This window comes from Pleurodeles waltl, unplaced genomic scaffold, assembly GCF_031143425.1.
Source record: "Pleurodeles waltl isolate 20211129_DDA unplaced genomic scaffold, aPleWal1.hap1.20221129 scaffold_39, whole genome shotgun sequence".
Classification (NCBI taxonomy): Eukaryota; Metazoa; Chordata; class Amphibia; order Caudata; family Salamandridae; genus Pleurodeles; species Pleurodeles waltl.
In genome coordinates this window covers 7,193,573-7,214,003 of record NW_027150097.1, presented here as the reverse complement: position 1 = coordinate 7,214,003, position 20,431 = coordinate 7,193,573, and the positions used below count along the sequence as shown (strand labels likewise).

Genomic DNA, 20,431 nt, shown 5'->3' with positions numbered 1-20,431 from the left:
ACATTGTTTTTGATACGGGTGCTTGGAAAAAAAAAGTCAAAAAATGTATCCACCTCGCAAAAGACACTTGTCAGAAGGGGATTCGAACCCACGCCTCCAAAGGAGACTGCGACCTGAACGCAGCGCCTTAGACCACTCGGCCATCCAGACACTCGTGACACTGTACTGATGGCTCAATTTCCAACTTATAAACCAAAATGAGTGCCATGTACTGAGTGAATGTTGTTTAATGTCGTCTGTATTTTCAATTCCAGACCTTCCTGCTCAGGGAAACAGTGGGATCTGAAGCTGATGAAGGAGAGAGGATGGATCATCCTGACAGTGGATCCGGTGGTGACTGCTACTAATTCTCAATCATCTACTACATGGGGTGTGGACATGCTGAATTTTGAGCCAGTGCACATGGCCGGTGGTGACTGCTACTAATTCTCAATCATCTACTACAGGGGGTGTGGACATGCAGAATTTGGAGCCAGTTCAAGATTCAGATCAGGAGGTGCCTGGCTCCATACCAATCAACTCAGTGCCTCTGAGACAAGGACTTGAACGGTACAGTTTGAGTCCTCGACCGCCATGCTCAACGCGGCTGCAAGGATTCGGGGTGGATTGACTGAATGTGGCATTTCTTGTTGTGTACTATTCTTGTATACTGGATTAGTATAGTATCTTTTTTTTGAGCAGCTATGTTTGTTTTGTATTGGTTAAGGAGAAATGTTGTGTTCGTCATGGGCACGCCTATGATGCACACCAAGGGAGGTAGGGAGTGTTAGTCTCCCCTGAGTTTTAGAGTTGGATGGTAGGCGCGGTGACGTGGAACCGGAGAGAATAAATGGTCAGGGAAGGTGTTCCTCGTGGCCAATGACTCTATATTATTCTCTGTGTATTTATTAAAACTTATCTGCGAAACAGGCACTGTGTGTGCACGATGCAACACACCCCTCCCATGCCCTGAATACAGAAGTTAAAAACCAGCTGTGATTGGGATGCAGGGGACCCTGGTGCCACTGAACCTTCTGCACTGTGAACCTGCTGAACTATTGACAGCTGCGCTCTTGATATGTAGGGTCGAAACCTTTATCTCTGCCCCTCTATCACGATTTGTTGAAGATGCTGTGATTTCCCGCTTTACCGATTTACTGCGATTTAGCCAACTTCAGGAAATTAATGCAAGCAACGGACAATAGATCTTATCGATAATTTACAGAAACTGTTGACATTGTTTTTGATACGGGTGCTTGGAAAAAAAAAGTCAAAAAATGTATCCACCTCGCAAAAGACCCTTGTCAGAAGGGGGATTCGAACCCACACCTCCAAAGGAGACTGCGACCTGAACGCAGCGCCTTAGACCACTCGGCCATCCAGACACTCGTGACACTGCACTGATGGCTCAATTTCCAGCTTATAAACCAAAATGAGTGCCATGCACTGAGTGAATGTTGTTTAATGTCCTCTGTATTTTCAATTCCAGACCTTCCTGCTCAGGGAAACAGTGGGATCTGAAGCTGATGAAGGAGAGAGGATGGATCATCCTGACAGTGGATCCGGTGGTGACTGCTACTAATTCTCAATCATCTACTACATGGGGTGTGGACATGCTGAATTTTGAGCCAGTGCACATGGCCGGTGGTGACTGCTACTAATTCTCAATCATCTACTACAGGGGGTGTGGACATGCAGAATTTGGAGCCAGTTCAAGATTCAGATCAGGAGGTGCCTGGCTCCATACCAATCAACTCAGTGCCTCTGAGACAAGGACTTGAACGGTACAGTTTGAGTCCTCGACCGCCATGCTCAACGCGGCTGCAAGGATTCGGGGTGGATTGACTGAATGTGGCACTTCTTGTTGTGTACTATTCTTGTATACTGGTTTAGTATAGTATCTTTTTTTTGAGCAGCTATGTTTGTTTTGTATTGGTTAAGGAGAAATGTTGTGTTCGTCATGGGCACGCATATGATGCACACCAAGGGAGGTAGGGAGTGTTAGTCTCCCCCGAGTTTTGGAGTTGGATGGTAGGCGCGGTGACGTGGAACCGGAGAGAATAAAAGGTCAGGGAAGGTGTTCCTCGTGGCCAATGACTCTATATTATTCTCTGTGTATTTATTAAAACTTATTTGCGAAACAGGCACTCTGTGTGCACGATGCAACACACCCCTCCCATGCCCTGAATACAGAAGTTAAAAACCAGCTGTGATTGGGACGCAGGGGACCCTGGTGCCACTGAACCTTCTGCACTGTGAACCTGCTGAACTATTGACAGCTGCGCTCTTGATATGTAGGGTCGAAACCTTTATCTCTGCCCCTCTATCACGATTTGTTGAAGATGCTGTGATTTCCCGCTTTACCGATTTACTGCGATTTAGCCAACTTCAGGAAATTAGTGCAAGCAACGGACAATAGATCTTATCGATAATTTACAGAAACTGTTGACATTGTTTTTGATACGGGTGCTTGGAAAAAAAAAGTCAAAAAATGTATCCACCTCGCAAAAGACACTTGTCAGAAGGGGGATTCGAACCTACACCTCCAAAGGAGCCTGCGACCTGAACGCAGCGCCTTAGACCACTCGGCCATCCTGACACTCGTGACACTGCACTGATGGCTCAATTTCCAGCTTATAAACCAAAATGAGTGCCATGTACTGAGTGAATGTTGTTTAATGTCCTCTGTATTTTCAATTCCAGACCTTCCTGCTCAGGGAAACAGTGGGATCTGAAGCTGATGAAGGAGAGAGGATGGATCATCCTGACAGTGGATCCGGTGGTGACTGCTACTAATTCTCAATCATCTACTACATGGGGTGTGGACATGCTGAATTTTGAGCCAGTGCACATGGCCGGTGGTGACTGCTACTAATTCTCAATCATCTACTACAGGGGGTGTGGACATGCAGAATTTGGAGCCAGTTCAAGATTCAGATCAGGAGGTGCCTGGCTCCATACCAATCAACTCAGTGCCTCTGAGACAAGGACTTGAACGGTACAGTTTGAGTCCTCGACCGCCATGCTCAACGCGGCTGCAAGGATTCGGGGTGGATTGACTGAATGTGGCATTTCTTGTTGTGTACTATTCTTGTATACTGGTTTAGTATAGTATCTTTTTTTGGAGCAGCTATGTTTGTTTTGTATTGGTTAAGGAGAAATGTTGTGTTCGTCATGGGCACGCCTATGATGCACACCAAGGGAGGTAGGGAGTGTTAGTCTCCCCCGAGTTTTGGAGTTAGATGGTAGGCGCGGTGACGTGGAACCGGAGAGAATAAAAGGTCAGGGAAGGTGTTCCTCGTGGCCAATGACTCTATATTATTCTCTGTGTATTTATTAAAACTTATTTGCGAAACAGGCACTGTGTGTGCACGATGCAACACACCCCTCCCATGCCCTGAATACAGAAGTTAAAAACCAGCTGTGATTGGGACGCAGGGGACCCTGGTGCCACTGAACCTTCTGCAATGTGAACCTGCTGAACTATTGACAGCTGCGCTCTTGATATGTAGGGTCGAAACCTTTATCTCTGCCCCTCTATCACGATTTGTTGAAGATGCTGTGATTTCCCGCTTTACCGATTTACTGCGATTTAGCCAACTTCAGGAAATTAGTGCAAGCAACGGACAATAGATCTTATCGATAATTTACAGAAACTGTTGACATTGTTTTTGATACTGGTGCTTGGAAAAAAAAAGTCAAAAAATGTATCCACTTCGCAAAAGACACTTGTCAGAAGGGGGATTCGAACCTACACCTCCAAAGGAGACTGTGACCTGAACGCAGCGCTTTAGACCACTCGGCCATCCTGACACTCGTGACACTGCACTGATGGCTCAATTTCCAGCTTATAAACCAAAATGAGTGCCATGTACTGAGTGAATGTTGTTTAATGGCCTCTGTATTTTCAATTCCAGACCTTCCTGCTCAGGGAAACAGTGGGATCTGAAGCTGATGAAGGAGAGAGGATGGATCATCCTGACAGTGGATCCGGTGGTGACTGCTACTAATTCTCAATCATCTACTACATGGGGTGTGGACATGCTGAATTTTGAGCCAGTGCACATGGCCGGTGGTGACTGCTACTAATTCTCAATCATCTACTACAGGGGGTGTGGACATGCAGAATTTGGAGCCAGTTCAAGATTCAGATCAGGAGGTGCCTGGCTCCATACCAATCAACTCAGTGCCTCTGAGACAAGGACTTGAATGGTACAGTTTGAGTCCTCGACCGCCATGCTCAACGCGGCTGCAAGGATTCGGGGTGGATTGACTGAATGTGGCATTTCTTGTTGTGTACTCTTCTTGTATACTGGTTTAGTATAGTATCTTTTTTTTGAGCAGCTATGTTTGTTTTGTATTGGTTAAGGAGAAATGTTGTGTTCGTCATGGGCACGTCTATGATGCTCACCAAGGGAGGTAGGGAGTGTTAGTCTCCCCCGAGTTTTGGAGTTCGATGGTAGGCGCGGTGACGTGGAACCGGAGAGAATAAAAGGTCAGGGAAGGTGTTCCTCGTGGCCAATGACTCTATATTATTCTCTGTGTATTTATTAAAACTTATTTGCGAAACAGGCACTGTGTGTGCACGATGCAACACACCCCTCCCATGCCCTGAATACAGAAGTTAAAAACCAGCTGTGATTGGGACGCAGGGGACCCTGGTGCCACTGAACCTTCTGCACTGTGAACCTGCTGAACTATTGACAGCTGCGCTCTTGATATGTAGGGTCGAAACCTTTATCTCTGCCCCTCTATCACGATTTGTTGAAGATGCTGTGATTTCCCGCTTTACCGATTTACTGCGATTTAGCCAACTTCAGGAAATTAGTGCAAGCAACGGACAATAGATCTTATCGATAATTTACAGAAACTGTTGACATTGTTTTTGATACTGGTGCTTGGAAAAAAAAAGTCAAAAAATGTATCCACTTCGCAAAAGACACTTGTCAGAAGGGGGATTCGAACCTACACCTCCAAAGGAGACTGTGACCTGAACGCAGCGCTTTAGACCACTCGGCCATCCTGACACTCGTGACACTGCACTGATGGCTCAATTTCCAGCTTATAAACCAAAATGAGTGCCATGTACTGAGTGAATGTTGTTTAATGGCCTCTGTATTTTCAATTCCAGACCTTCCTGCTCAGGGAAACAGTGGGATCTGAAGCTGATGAAGGAGAGAGGATGGATCATCCTGACAGTGGATCCGGTGGTGACTGCTACTAATTCTCAATCATCTACTACATGGGGTGTGGACATGCTGAATTTTGAGCCAGTGCACATGGCCGGTGGTGACTGCTACTAATTCTCAATCATCTACTACAGGGGGTGTGGACATGCAGAATTTGGAGCCAGTTCAAGATTCAGATCAGGAGGTGCCTGGCTCCATACCAATCAACTCAGTGCCTCTGAGACAAGGACTTGAATGGTACAGTTTGAGTCCTCGACCGCCATGCTCAACGCGGCTGCAAGGATTCGGGGTGGATTGACTGAATGTGGCATTTCTTGTTGTGTACTCTTCTTGTATACTGGTTTAGTATAGTATCTTTTTTTTGAGCAGCTATGTTTGTTTTGTATTGGTTAAGGAGAAATGTTGTGTTCGTCATGGGCACGTCTATGATGCTCACCAAGGGAGGTAGGGAGTGTTAGTCTCCCCCGAGTTTTGGAGTTCGATGGTAGGCGCGGTGACGTGGAACCGGAGAGAATAAAAGGTCAGGGAAGGTGTTCCTCGTGGCCAATGACTCTATATTATTCTCTGTGTATTTATTAAAACTTATTTGCGAAACAGGCACTGTGTGTGCACGATGCAACACACCCCTCCCATGCCCTGAATACAGAAGTTAAAAACCAGCTGTGATTGGGACGCAGGGGACCCTGGTGCCACTGAACCTTCTGCACTGTGAACCTGCTGAACTATTGACAGCTGCGCTCTTGATATGTAGGGTCGAAACCTTTATCTCTGCCCCTCTATCACGATTTGTTGAAGATGCTGTGATTTCCCGCTTTACCTATTTACTGCGATTTAGCCAACTTCAGGAAATTAGTGCAAGCAACGGACAATAGATCGTATCGATAATTTACAGAAACTGTTGACATTGTTTTTGATAAGGGTGCTTGGAAAAAAAAAGTCAAAAAATGTATCCACCTCGCAAAAGACACTTGTCAGAAGAGGGGTTTGAACCCACGTCTCCAAGGGAGACTGTGACCTGAATGCAGCACCTTAGACCACCCGGCCATCCTGACACTCTTGACACCAGACTGATGGCTCAATTTCCAGCTTATAAACCAAAATGAGTGCCATGTACTGAGTGAATTTTATTTAATGTCCTCTGTATTTTCAATTCCAGACCTTCCTGCTCAGGGAAACAGTGGGATCTGAAGCTGATGAAGGAGAGAGGATGGATCATCCTGACAGTGGACCCTGTGGTGACTGCTACTAATTCTCAATCATCTACTACATGGGGTGTGGACTTGCAGAATTTTGAGCCAGTGCATATGGCCTGTGGTGACTGCTACTAATTCTCAATCATCTACTACAGGGGGTGTGGACATGCAGAATTTGGAGCCAGTTCAAGATTCAGATCAGGAGGTGCCTGGCTCCATACCAATCAACTCAGTGCCTCTGAGACAAGGACTTGAACGGTACAGTTTGAGTCCTCGACCGCCATGCTCAACGCGGCTGCAAGGATTCGGGGTGGATTGACTGAATGTGGCATTTCTTGTTGTGTACTATTCTTGTATACTGGATTAGTATAGTATCTTTTTTTTGAGCAGCTATGTTTGTTTTGTATTGGTTAAGGAGAAATGTTGTGTTCGTCATGGGCACGCCTATGATGCACACCAAGGGAGGTAGGGAGTGTTAGTCTCCCCTGAGTTTTAGAGTTGGATGGTAGGCGCAGTGACGTGGAACTGGAGAGAATAAATGGTCAGGGAAGGTGTTCCTCGTGGCCAATGACTCTATATTATTCTCTGTGTATTTATTAAAACTTATCTGCGAAACAGGCACCGTGTGTGCACGATGCAACACACCCCTCCCATGCCCTGAATACAGAAGTTAAAAACCAGCTGTGATTGGGACGCAGGGGACCCTGGTGCCACTGAACCTTCTGCACTGTGAACCTGCTGAACTATTGACAGCTGCGCTCTTGATATGTAGGGTCGAAACCTTTATCTCTGCCCCTCTATCACGATTTGTTGAAGATGCTGTGATTTCCCGCTTTACCGATTTACTGCGATTTAGCCAACTTCAGGAAATAAGTGCAAGCAACGGACAATAGATCTTATCGATAATTTACAGAAACTGTTGACATTGTTTTTGATACGGGTGCTTGGAAAAAAAAAGTCAAAAAATGTATCCACCTCGCAAAAGACACTTGTCAGAAGGGGATTTGAACCCACGCCTCCAAAGGAGACTGCGACCTGAACGCAGCGCCTTAGACCACTCGGCCATCCAGACACTCGTGACACTGTACTGATGGCTCAATTTCCAACTTATAAACCAAAATGAGTGCCATGTACTGAGTGAATGTTGTTTAATGTCGTCTGTATTTTCAATTCCAGACCTTCCTGCTCAGGGAAACAGTGGGATCTGAAGCTGATGAAGGAGAGAGGATGGATCATCCTGACAGTGGATCCGGTGGTGACTGCTACTAATTCTCAATCATCTACTACATGGGGTGTGGACATGCTGAATTTTGAGCCAGTGCACATGGCCGGTGGTGACTGCTACTAATTCTCAATCATCTACTACAGGGGGTGTGGACATGCAGAATTTGGAGCCAGTTCAAGATTCAGATCAGGAGGTGCCTGGCTCCATACCAATCAACTCAGTGCCTCTGAGACAAGGACTTGAACGGTACAGTTTGAGTCCTCGACCGCCATGCTCAACGCGGCTGCAAGGATTCGGGGTGGATTGACTGAATGTGGCATTTCTTGTTGTGTACTATTCTTGTATACTGGATTAGTATAGTATCTTTTTTTTGAGCAGCTATGTTTGTTTTGTATTGGTTAAGGAGAAATGTTGTGTTCGTCATGGGCACGCCTATGATGCACACCAAGGGAGGTAGGGAGTGTTAGTCTCCCCTGAGTTTTAGAGTTGGATGGTAGGCGCGGTGACGTGGAACCGGAGAGAATAAATGGTCAGGGAAGGTGTTCCTCGTGGCCAATGACTCTATATTATTCTCTGTGTATTTATTAAAACTTATCTGCGAAACAGGCACTGTGTGTGCACGATGCAACACACCCCTCCCATGCCCTGAATACAGAAGTTAAAAACCAGCTGTGATTGGGATGCAGGGGACCCTGGTGCCACTGAACCTTCTGCACTGTGAACCTGCTGAACTATTGACAGCTGCGCTCTTGATATGTAGGGTCGAAACCTTTATCTCTGCCCCTCTATCACGATTTGTTGAAGATGCTGTGATTTCCCGCTTTACCGATTTACTGCGATTTAGCCAACTTCAGGAAATTAATGCAAGCAACGGACAATAGATCTTATCGATAATTTACAGAAACTGTTGACATTGTTTTTGATACGGGTGCTTGGAAAAAAAAAGTCAAAAAATGTATCCACCTCGCAAAAGACCCTTGTCAGAAGGGGGATTCGAACCCACACCTCCAAAGGAGACTGCGACCTGAACGCAGCGCCTTAGACCACTCGGCCATCCAGACACTCGTGACACTGCCCTGATGGCTCAATTTCCAGCTTATAAACCAAAATGAGTGCCATGCACTGAGTGAATGTTGTTTAATGTCCTCTGTATTTTCAATTCCAGACCTTCCTGCTCAGGGAAACAGTGGGATCTGAAGCTGATGAAGGAGAGAGGATGGATCATCCTGACAGTGGATCCGGTGGTGACTGCTACTAATTCTCAATCATCTACTACATGGGGTGTGGACATGCTGAATTTTGAGCCAGTGCACATGGCCGGTGGTGACTGCTACTAATTCTCAATCATCTACTACAGGGGGTGTGGACATGCAGAATTTGGAGCCAGTTCAAGATTCAGATCAGGAGGTGCCTGGCTCCATACCAATCAACTCAGTGCCTCTGAGACAAGGACTTGAACGGTACAGTTTGAGTCCTCGACCGCCATGCTCAACGCGGCTGCAAGGATTCGGGGTGGATTGACTGAATGTGGCACTTCTTGTTGTGTACTATTCTTGTATACTGGTTTAGTATAGTATCTTTTTTTTGAGCAGCTATGTTTGTTTTGTATTGGTTAAGGAGAAATGTTGTGTTCGTCATGGGCACGCATATGATGCACACCAAGGGAGGTAGGGAGTGTTAGTCTCCCCCGAGTTTTGGAGTTGGATGGTAGGCGCGGTGACGTGGAACCGGAGAGAATAAAAGGTCAGGGAAGGTGTTCCTCGTGGCCAATGACTCTATATTATTCTCTGTGTATTTATTAAAACTTATTTGCGAAACAGGCACTCTGTGTGCACGATGCAACACACCCCTCCCATGCCCTGAATACAGAAGTTAAAAACCAGCTGTGATTGGGACGCAGGGGACCCTGGTGCCACTGAACCTTCTGCACTGTGAACCTGCTGAACTATTGACAGCTGCGCTCTTGATATGTAGGGTCGAAACCTTTATCTCTGCCCCTCTATCACGATTTGTTGAAGATGCTGTGATTTCCCGCTTTACCGATTTACTGCGATTTAGCCAACTTCAGGAAATTAGTGCAAGCAACGGACAATAGATCTTATCGATAATTTACAGAAACTGTTGACATTGTTTTTGATACGGGTGCTTGGAAAAAAAAAGTCAAAAAATGTATCCACCTCGCAAAAGACACTTGTCAGAAGGGGGATTCGAACCTACACCTCCAAAGGAGCCTGCGACCTGAACGCAGCGCCTTAGACCACTCGGCCATCCTGACACTCGTGACACTGCACTGATGGCTCAATTTCCAGCTTATAAACCAAAATGAGTGCCATGTACTGAGTGAATGTTGTTTAATGTCCTCTGTATTTTCAATTCCAGACCTTCCTGCTCAGGGAAACAGTGGGATCTGAAGCTGATGAAGGAGAGAGGATGGATCATCCTGACAGTGGATCCGGTGGTGACTGCTACTAATTCTCAATCATCTACTACATGGGGTGTGGACATGCTGAATTTTGAGCCAGTGCACATGGCCGGTGGTGACTGCTACTAATTCTCAATCATCTACTACAGGGGGTGTGGACATGCAGAATTTGGAGCCAGTTCAAGATTCAGATCAGGAGGTGCCTGGCTCCATACCAATCAACTCAGTGCCTCTGAGACAAGGACTTGAACGGTACAGTTTGAGTCCTCGACCGCCATGCTCAACGCGGCTGCAAGGATTCGGGGTGGATTGACTGAATGTGGCATTTCTTGTTGTGTACTATTCTTGTATACTGGTTTAGTATAGTATCTTTTTTTTGAGCAGCTATGTTTGTTTTGTATTGGTTAAGGAGAAATGTTGTGTTCGTCATGGGCACGCCTATGATGCACACCAAGGGAGGTAGGGAGTGTTAGTCTCCCCCGAGTTTTGGAGTTGGATGGTAGGCGCGGTGACGTGGAACCGGAGAGAATAAAAGGTCAGGGAAGGTGTTCCTCGTGGCCAATGACTCTATATTATTCTCTGTGTATTTATTAAAACTTATTTGCGAAACAGGCACTGTGTGTGCACGATGCAACACACCCCTCCCATGCCCTGAATACAGAAGTTAAAAACCAGCTGTGATTGGGACGCAGGGGACCCTGGTGCCACTGAACCTTCTGCAATGTGAACCTGCTGAACTATTGACAGCTGCGCTCTTGATATGTAGGGTCGAAACCTTTATCTCTGCCCCTCTATCACGATTTGTTGAAGATGCTGTGATTTCCCGCTTTACCGATTTACTGCGATTTAGCCAACTTCAGGAAATTAGTGCAAGCAACGGACAATAGATCTTATCGATAATTTACAGAAACTGTTGACATTGTTTTTGATACTGGTGCTTGGAAAAAAAAAGTCAAAAAATGTATCCACTTCGCAAAAGACACTTGTCAGAAGGGGGATTCGAACCTACATCTCCAAAGGAGACTGCGACCTGAACGCAGCGCTTTAGACCACTCGGCCATCCTGACACTCGTGACACTGCACTGATGGCTCAATTTCCAGCTTATAAACCAAAATGAGTGCCATGTACTGAGTGAATGTTGTTTAATGGCCTCTGTATTTTCAATTCCAGACCTTCCTGCTCAGGGAAACAGTGGGATCTGAAGCTGATGAAGGAGAGAGGATGGATCATCCTGACAGTGGATCCGGTGGTGACTGCTACTAATTCTCAATCATCTACTACATGGGGTGTGGACATGCTGAATTTTGAGCCAGTGCACATGGCCGGTGGTGACTGCTACTAATTCTCAATCATCTACTACAGGGGGTGTGGACATGCAGAATTTGGAGCCAGTTCAAGATTCAGATCAGGAGGTGCCTGGCTCCATACCAATCAACTCAGTGCCTCTGAGACAAGGACTTGAATGGTACAGTTTGAGTCCTCGACCGCCATGCTCAACGCGGCTGCAAGGATTCGGGGTGGATTGACTGAATGTGGCATTTCTTGTTGTGTACTCTTCTTGTATACTGGTTTAGTATAGTATCTTTTTTTTGAGCAGCTATGTTTGTTTTGTATTGGTTAAGGAGAAATGTTGTGTTCGTCATGGGCACGTCTATGATGCTCACCAAGGGAGGTAGGGAGTGTTAGTCTCCCCCGAGTTTTGGAGTTGGATGGTAGGCGCGGTGACGTGGAACCGGAGAGAATAAAAGGTCAGGGAAGGTGTTCCTCGTGGCCAATGACTCTATATTATTCTCTGTGTATTTATTAAAACTTATTTGCGAAACAGGCACTGTGTGTGCACGATGCAACACACCCCTCCCATGCCCTGAATACAGAAGTTAAAAACCAGCTGTGATTGGGACGCAGGGGACCCTGGTGCCACTGAACCTTCTGCACTGTGAACCTGCTGAACTATTGACAGCTGTGCTTTTGATATGTAGGGTCGAAACCTTTATCTCGGCCCCTCTGTCACGATTTGTTGGAGATGCTGTGATTTCCTGCTTTACCGATTTACTGCGATTTAGCCAACTTCAGGCAATTAGTGCAAGCAACGGACAATAGATCTTATCGATAATTTACAGAAACTGTTGACATTGTTTTTGATAAGGGTGCTTGGAAAAAAAAAGTCAAAAAATGTATCCACCTCGCAAAAGACACTTTTCAGAAGAGGGGTTTGAACCCACGTCTCCCAGGGAGACTGTGACCTGAATGCAGCACCTTAGACCACCCGGCCATCCTGACACTCTTGACACCAGACTGATGGCTCAATTTCCAGCTTATAAACCAAAATGAGTGCCATGTACTGAGTGAATTTTATTTAATGTCCTCTGTATTTTCAATTCCAGACCTTCCTGCTCAGGGAAACAGTGGGATCTGAAGCTGATGAAGGAGAGAGGATGGATCATCCTGACAGTGGACCCTGTGGTGACTGCTACTAATTCTCAATCATCTACTACATGGGGTGTGGACTTGCAGAATTTTGAGCCAGTGCATATGGCCTGTGGTGACTGCTACTAATTCTCAATCATCTACTACAGGGGGTGTGGACATGCAGAATTTGGAGCCAGTTCAAGATTCAGATCAGGAGGTGCCTGGCTCCATACCAATCAACTCAGTGCCTCTGAGACAAGGACTTGAAGGGTACAATTTGAGTCCTCGACCGCCATGCTCAACGCGGCTGCAAGGATCCGGGGTGGATTGACTGAATGTGGCATTTCTTGTTGTGTACTATTCTTGTATACTGGTTTAGTATAGTATCTTTTTTTTTAGCAGCTATGTTTGTTTTGTATTGGTTAAGGAGAAATGTTGTGTTCGTCATGGGCACGCCTATGATGCACACCAAGGGAGGTAGGGAGTGTTAGTCTCCCCCGAGTTTTGGAGTTGGATGGTAGGTGCGGTGATGTGGAATCGGAGAGAATAAAAGGTAGGGGAAGGTGTTTCTCGTGGCTAAAGACTCCATATTATTCTTTGTGTATTTATTAAAACTTCTCTGCAAAACAGGCACTGTGTGTACACGACGCAACACCCCCACCCTTCCCATCCCCTGAATACAGAAGTTAAAAACCAGCTGTGATTGGGACGCAGGGGACCCTGGTGCCACTGAACCTTCTGCACTGTGAACCTGCTGAACTATTGACAGCTGCGCTTTTGATATGTAGGGTCGAAACCTTTATCTCGGCCCCTCTATCACGATTTGTTGAAGATGCTGTGATTTCCTGCTTTACCGATTTACTGCGATTTAGCCAACTTCAGGCAATTAGTGCAAGCGACGGAAAATAGATCTTATCGATAATTTACAGAAACTGTTGACATTGTTTTTGATACGGTGCTTGGGAAAAAAAAGTCCAAAAATGTATCCACCTTGCAAAATACACTTATCAGAAGTGGGATTTGAACCCACACCTCCAATGGAGGCTGCAATCTGAACGCAGCGCCTTAGACCACTCGGCCATCCTGACACTCTTCACACCTTGCTCATGGCTCAATTTCGAGCGTATAAACCAAAATGAGTGCCATGTACTGAGTGAATGTTGTTTAATGTCCTCTGTATTTTCAATTCCAGACCTTCCTGCTCAGGGAAACAGTGGGATCTGAAGCTGATGAAGGAGAGAGGATGGATCATCCTGACAGTGAATCCGGTGGTGACTGCTACTAATTCTCAATCATCGACTACATAGGGTGTGGACATGCAGAAGTTTGAGCCAGTGCACATGGCCGGTGGTGACTGCTACTAATTCTCAATCATCTACTACAAGGGGTGTGGACATGCAGAATTTGGAGCCAGTTCAAGATTCAGATCAGGAGGTGCCTGGCTCCATACCAATCAACTCAGTGCCTCTGAGACAAGCACTTGAACGGTACAGTTTGAGTCCTCGACCGCCATGCTCAACGCGGCTGCAAGGATTCTGGGTGGATTGACTGAATGTGGCATTTCTTGTTGTGTACTATTCTTGTATACTGGATTAGTATAGTATCTTTTTTTTGAGCAGCTAAGTTTATTTTGTATTGGTTAAGGAGAAATGTTGTGTTCGTCATGGGCACGCCTATGATGCACACCAAGGAAGGTAGGGAGTGTTAGTCTCCCCCGAGTTTTGGAGTTGGATGGTAGGAGCGGTGACGTGGAACCGGAGAGAATAAAAGGTCAGGGTAGGTGTTCCTCGTGGCCAATGACTCTATATTATTCTCTGTGTATTTATTAAAACTTATCTGCGAAACAGGCACTGTGTGTGCACGATGCAACACACCCCTCCCATGCCCTGAATACAGAAGTTAAAAACCAGCTGTGATTGGGACGCAGGGGACCCTGGTGCCACTGAACCTTCTGCACTGTGAACCTGCTGAACTATTGACAGCTGCAATTTGATATGTAGGGTCGAAACCTTTATCTCTGCCCCTCTATCACGATTTGTTGAAGATGCTGTGATTTCCCGCTTTACCGATTTACTGCGATTTAGCCAACTTCAGGAAATTAGTGCACGCAACGGACAATAGATCTTATCGATAATTTACAGAAACTGTTGACATTGTTTTTGATACGGGTGCTTGGAAAAAAAAAGTCCAAAAATGTATCCACCTCGCAAAAGACACTTGTCAGAAGTGGGATTCGAACCCACGCCTCCAAAGGAGACTGCGACCTGAACGCAGTGCCTTAGACCACTCGGCCATCCTAACACTCTTGACACTGCACTGATGGCTCAATTTCCAGCTTATAAACCAAAATGAGTGCCATGTACTGAGTGAATGTTGTTTAATGTCCTCTGTATTTTCAATTCCAGACCTTCCTGCTCAGGGAAACAGTGGGATCTGAAGCTGATGAAGGAGAGAGGATGGATCATCCTGACAGTGGATCCGGTGGTGACTGCTACTAATTCTCAATCATCTACTACATGGGGTGTGGACATGCTGAATTTTGAGCCAGTGTACATGGCCGGTGGTGACTGCTACTAATTCTCAATCATCTACTACAGGGGGTGTGGACATGCAGAATTTGGAGCCAGTTCAAGATTCAGATCAGGAGGTGCCTGGCTCCATACCAATCAACTCAGTGCCTCTGAGACAAGGACTTGAACGGTACAGTTTGAGTCCTCGACCGCCATGCTCAACGCGGCCGCAAGGATTCGGGGTGGATTGACTGAATGTGGCATTTCTTGTTGTGTACTATTCTTGTATACTGGTTTAGTATAGTATCTTTTTTTTGAGCAGCTATGTTTTTTTTGTATTGGTTAAGGAGAAATGTTATGTTCGTCATGGGCACGCCTATGATGCACACCAAGGGAGGTAGGGAGTGTTAGTCTCCCCGAGTTTTGGAGTTGGATGGTAGGCGCGGTGACGTGGAACCGGAGAGAATAAAAGGTATGGGAAGGTGTTCCCCCGTGGCCAATGACTCTATATTATTCTCTGTGTATTTATTAAAACTTATTTGCAAAACAGGCACTGTGTGTGCACGATGCAACACACCCCTCCCATGCCCTGAATACAGAAGTTAAAAACCAGCTGTGATTGGGACGCAGGGGACCCTGGTGCCACTGAACCTTCTGCACTGTGAACCTGCTGAACTATTGACAGCTGCGCTTTTGATATGTAGGGTCGAAACCTTTTTCTCGGCCCCTCTATCACGATTTGTTGAAGATGCTGTGATTTCCTGCTTTACCGATTTACTGCGATTTAGCCAACTTCAGGCAATTAGTGCAAGCAACGGAAAATAGATCTTATCGATAATTTACAGAAACTGTTGACATTGTTCTTGATACGGTGCTTGGGAAAAAAAAGTCAAAAAATGTATCCACCTCGCAAAATACACTTGTCAGAAGTGGGATTTGAACCCACACCTCCAAGGGAGACTGCGATCTGAACGCAGCACCTTAGACCACTCGGCCATCCTGACACTCTTCACACCACGCTCATGGCTCAATTTCGAGCGTATAAACCAAAATGAGTGCCATGTACTGAGTGAATGTTGTTTAATGTCCTCTGTATTTTCAATTCCAGACCTTCCTGCTCAGGGAAACAGTGGGATCTGAAGCTGATGAAGGAGATAGGATGGATCATCCTGACAGTGAATCCGGTGGTGACTGCTACTAATTCTCAATCATCGACTACATGGGGTGTGGACATGCAGAAGTTTGAGCCAGTGCACATGGCCGGTGGTGACTGCTACTAATTCTCAATCATCTACTACAAGGGGTGTGGACATGCAGAATTTGGAGCCAGTTCAAGATTCAGATCAGGAGGTGCCTGGCTCCATACCAATCAACTCAGTGCCTCTGAGACAAGGACTTGAACGGTACAGTTTGAGTCCTCGACCGCCATGCTCAACGCGGCTGCAAGGATTCGGGGTGGATTGACTGAATGTGGTATTTATTGTTGTGTAATATTCTTGTATACTGGATTAGTATAGTGTCTTTTTTTTGAGCAGCTATGTTTGTTTTGTATTGGTTAAGGAGAAATGTTGTGTTCGTCATGGGCACGCCCATGATGCACACCAAGGGAGGTAGGGAGTGTTAGTCTCCCCCGAGTTTTGGAGTTGGATGGTAGGTGCGGTGATGTGGAATCAGAGAGAATAAAAGGTAGGGGAAGGTGTTCCTCGTGGCCAAAGACTCCATATTATTCTTTGTGTATTTATTAAAACTTCTCTGCAAAACAGGCACTGTGTGTGCACGATGCAACACCCCCACCCCTCCCATCACCTGAATACAGAAGTTAAAAACCAGCTCTGATTGGGACGCAGGGGACCCTGCTGCCACTGAACCTTCTGCACTGTGAACCTGCTGAACTATTGACAGCTGCGCTTTTGATATTTAGGGTCGAAACCTTTATCTCGGCCCCTCTATCACGATTTGTTGAAGATGCTGTGATTTCCTGCTTTACCGATTTACTGCGATTTAGCCAACTTCAGGCAATTAGTGCAAGCAATGGAAAATAGATCTTATCGATAATTTACAGAAACTGTTGACATTGTTTTTGATAAGGGTGCTTGAAAAAAAAAAGTCCAAAAATGTATCCACCTCGCAAAAGACACTCGTCAGAAGAGGGGTTTGAACCCACGTTTCCAAGGGAGGATGCAACCTGAACGCAGCGCCTTAGACCACTCGACCATCCTGACACTCTTCACACCACGCTCATGGCTCAATTTCGAGCGTATAAACCAAAATGAGTGCCATGTACTGAGTGAATGTTGTTTAATGTCCTCTGTATTTTCAATTCCAGACCTTCCTGCTCAGGGAAACAGTGGGATCTGAAGCTGATGAAGGAGATAAGATGGATCATCCTGACAGTGAATCCGGTGGTGACTGCTACTAATTCTCAATCATCGACTACATGGGGTGTGGACATGCAGAAGTTTGAGACAGTGCACATGGCCGGTGGTGACTGCTACTAATTCTCAATCATCTACTACAAGGGGTGTGGACATGCAGAATTTGGAGCCAGTTCAAGATTCAGATCAGGAGGTGCCTGGCTCCATACCAATCAACTCAGTGCCTCTGAGACAAGGACTTGAACGGTACAGTTTGAGTCCTCGACCGCCATGCTCAACTCGGCTGCAAGGATTCGGAGTGGATTGACTGAATGTGGCATTTCTTGATGAGTACTATTCTTGTATACTGGATTAGTATAGTATCTTTTTTTTGAGCAGCTATGTTTGTTTTGTATTGGTTAAGGAGAAATGTTGTGTTCGTCATGGGCACGCCTATGATGCACACCAAGGGAGGTAGGGAGTGTTAGTCTCCCCTGAGTTTTAGAGTTGGATGGTAGGCGCGGTGACGTGGAACCGGAGAGAATAAATGGTCAGGGAAGGTGTTCCTCGTGGCCAATGACTCTATATTATTCTCTGTGTATTTATTAAAACTTATCTGCGAAACAGTCACCGTGTGTGCACGATGCAACACACCCCTCCCATGCCCTGAATACAGAAGTTAAAAACCAGCTGTGATTGGGACGCAGGGGACCCTGGTGCCACTGAACCTTCTGCACTGTGAACCTGCTGAACTATTGACAGCTGCGCTCTTGATATGTAGGGTCGAAACCTTTATCTCTGCCCCTCTATGACGATTTGTTGAAGATGCTGTGATTTTCCGCTTTACCGATTTACTGCGATTTAGCCAACTTCAGGAAATTAGTGCAAGCAACGGACAATAGATCTTATCGATAATTTACAGAAACTGTTGACATTGTTTTTGATACGGGTGCTTGGGAAAAAAAAGTCAAAAAATGTATACACCTCGCAAAAGACACTTGTCAGAAGGGGGATTCGAACCCACGCCTCCAAAGGAGACTGTGACCTGAACGCAGCGCCTTAGACCACTCGGCCATCCAGACACTCGTGACACTACACTGATGGCTCAATTTCCAGCTTATAAACCAAAATGAGTGCCATGTACTGAGTGAATGTTGTTTAATGTCCTCTGTATTTTCAATTCCAGACCTTCCTGCTCAGGGAAACAGTGGGATCTGAAGCTGATGAAGGAGAGAGGATGGATCATCCTGACAGTGGATCCGGTGGTGACTGCTACTAATTCTCAATCATCTACTACATGGGGTGTGGACATGCTGAATTTTGAGCCAGTGCACATGGCTGGTGGTGACTGCTACTAATTCTCAATCATCTACTACAGGGGGTGTGGACATGCAGAATTTGGAGCCAGTTCAAGATTCAGATCAGGAGGTGCCTGGCTCCATACCAATCAACTCAGTGCCTCTGAGACAAGGACTTGAACGGTACAGTTTGAGTCCTCGACCGCCATGCTCAACGCGGCTGCAAGGATTCGGGGTGGATTGACTGAATGTGGCATTTCTTGTTGTGTACTATTCTTGTATACTGGTTTAGTATAGTATCTTTTTTTTGAGCAGCTATGTTTGTTTTGTATTGGTTAAGGAGAAATGTTGTGTTTGTCATGGGCACGCCTATGATGCACACCAAGGGAGGTAGGGAGTGTTAGTCTCCCCCGAGTTTTGGAGTTGGATGGTAGGCGCGGTGACGTGGAACCGGAGAGAATAAAAGGTCAGAGAAGGTGTTCCTCGTGGCCAATGACTCTATATTATTCTCTGAGTATTTATTAAAACTTATCTGTGAAACAGGCACTGTGTGTGCACGATGCAACACACCCCTCCCATGCCCTGAATACAGAAGTTAACAACCAGCTGTGATTGGGACGCAGGGGACCCTGGTGCCACTGAACCTTCTGCACTGTGAACCTGCTGAACTATTGACAGCTGTGCTTTTGATATGTAGGGTCGAAACCTTTATCTCTGCCCCTCTATCACGATTTGTTAAAGATGCTGTGATTTCCTGCTTTACCGATTTACTGCGATTTAGCCAACTTCAGGCAATTAGTGCAAGCAACGGACAATAGATCTTATCGATAATTTACAGAAACTGTTGACATTGTTTTTGATAAGGGTGCTTGGAAAAAAAAGTCCAAAAATGTATCCACCTCGCAAAAGACACTTGTCAGAAGTGGGGTTGAACCCACGTCTCCAAGAGAGACTGCGACCTGAATGCAGCACCTTAGACCACCCGGCCATCCTGACACTCTTGACACCAGACTGATGGCTCAATTTCCAGCTTATAAACCAAAATGAGTGCCATGTACTGAGTGAATGTTATTTAATGTCCTCTGTATTTTCAATTCCAGACCTTCCTGCTCAGGGAAACAGTGGGATCTGAAGCTGATGAAGGAGAGAGGATGGATCATCCTGACAGTGGACCCTGTGGTGACTGCTACTAATTCTCAATCATCTACTACATGGGGTGTGGACTTGCAGAATTTTGGAGCCAGTTCAAGATTCAGATCAGGAGGTGCCTGGCTCCATACCAATCAACTCAGTGCCTCTGAGACAAGGACTTGAACGGTACAGTTTGAGTCCTCGACCGCCATGCTCAACGCGGCTGCAAGGATTCGGGGTGGATTGACTGAATGTGGTATTTATTGTTGTGTACTATTCTTGTATACTGGATTAGTATAGTATCTTTTTTTTGAGCAGCTATGTTTGTTTTGTATTGGTTAAGGAGAAATGTTGGGTTCGTCATGGGCACACCCATGATGCACACCAAGGGAGGTAGGGAGTGTTAGTCTCCCCCGAGTTTTGGAGTTGGATGTTAGGTGCGGTGATGTGGAATCGGAGAGAATAAAAGGTAGGGGAAGGTGTTCCTCGTGGCCAAAGACTCCATATTATTCTGTGTGTATTTATTAAAACTTCTCTGCAAACAGGCACTGTGTGTGCACGACGCAACACCCCCACCCCTCCCATCCCCTGAATACAGAAGTTAAAAACCAGCTGTGATTGTGACGCAGGGGACCCTGGTGCCACTGAACCTTCTGCACTGTGAACCTGCTGAACTATTGACAGCTGCGCTTTTGATATGTAGGGTCGAAACCTTTATCT

General features: G+C 46.0%; 2 non-coding genes across 2 annotated transcripts; both read right to left on the bottom strand.

The window, feature by feature from the left end:
- Positions 1-14,636: 14,636 nt before the first annotated feature.
- TRNAL-CAG (transfer RNA leucine (anticodon CAG)) lies at positions 14,637-14,719 on the bottom strand. Its single transcript has one exon. It is a non-coding gene; the product is annotated as a tRNA-Leu (tRNA).
- A 1,130-nt stretch (positions 14,720-15,849) lies between these two features.
- On the bottom strand, positions 15,850-15,932 carry TRNAL-CAG (transfer RNA leucine (anticodon CAG)). The gene has a single exon. It is a non-coding gene; the product is annotated as a tRNA-Leu (tRNA).
- Positions 15,933-20,431: the final 4,499 nt, after the last annotated feature.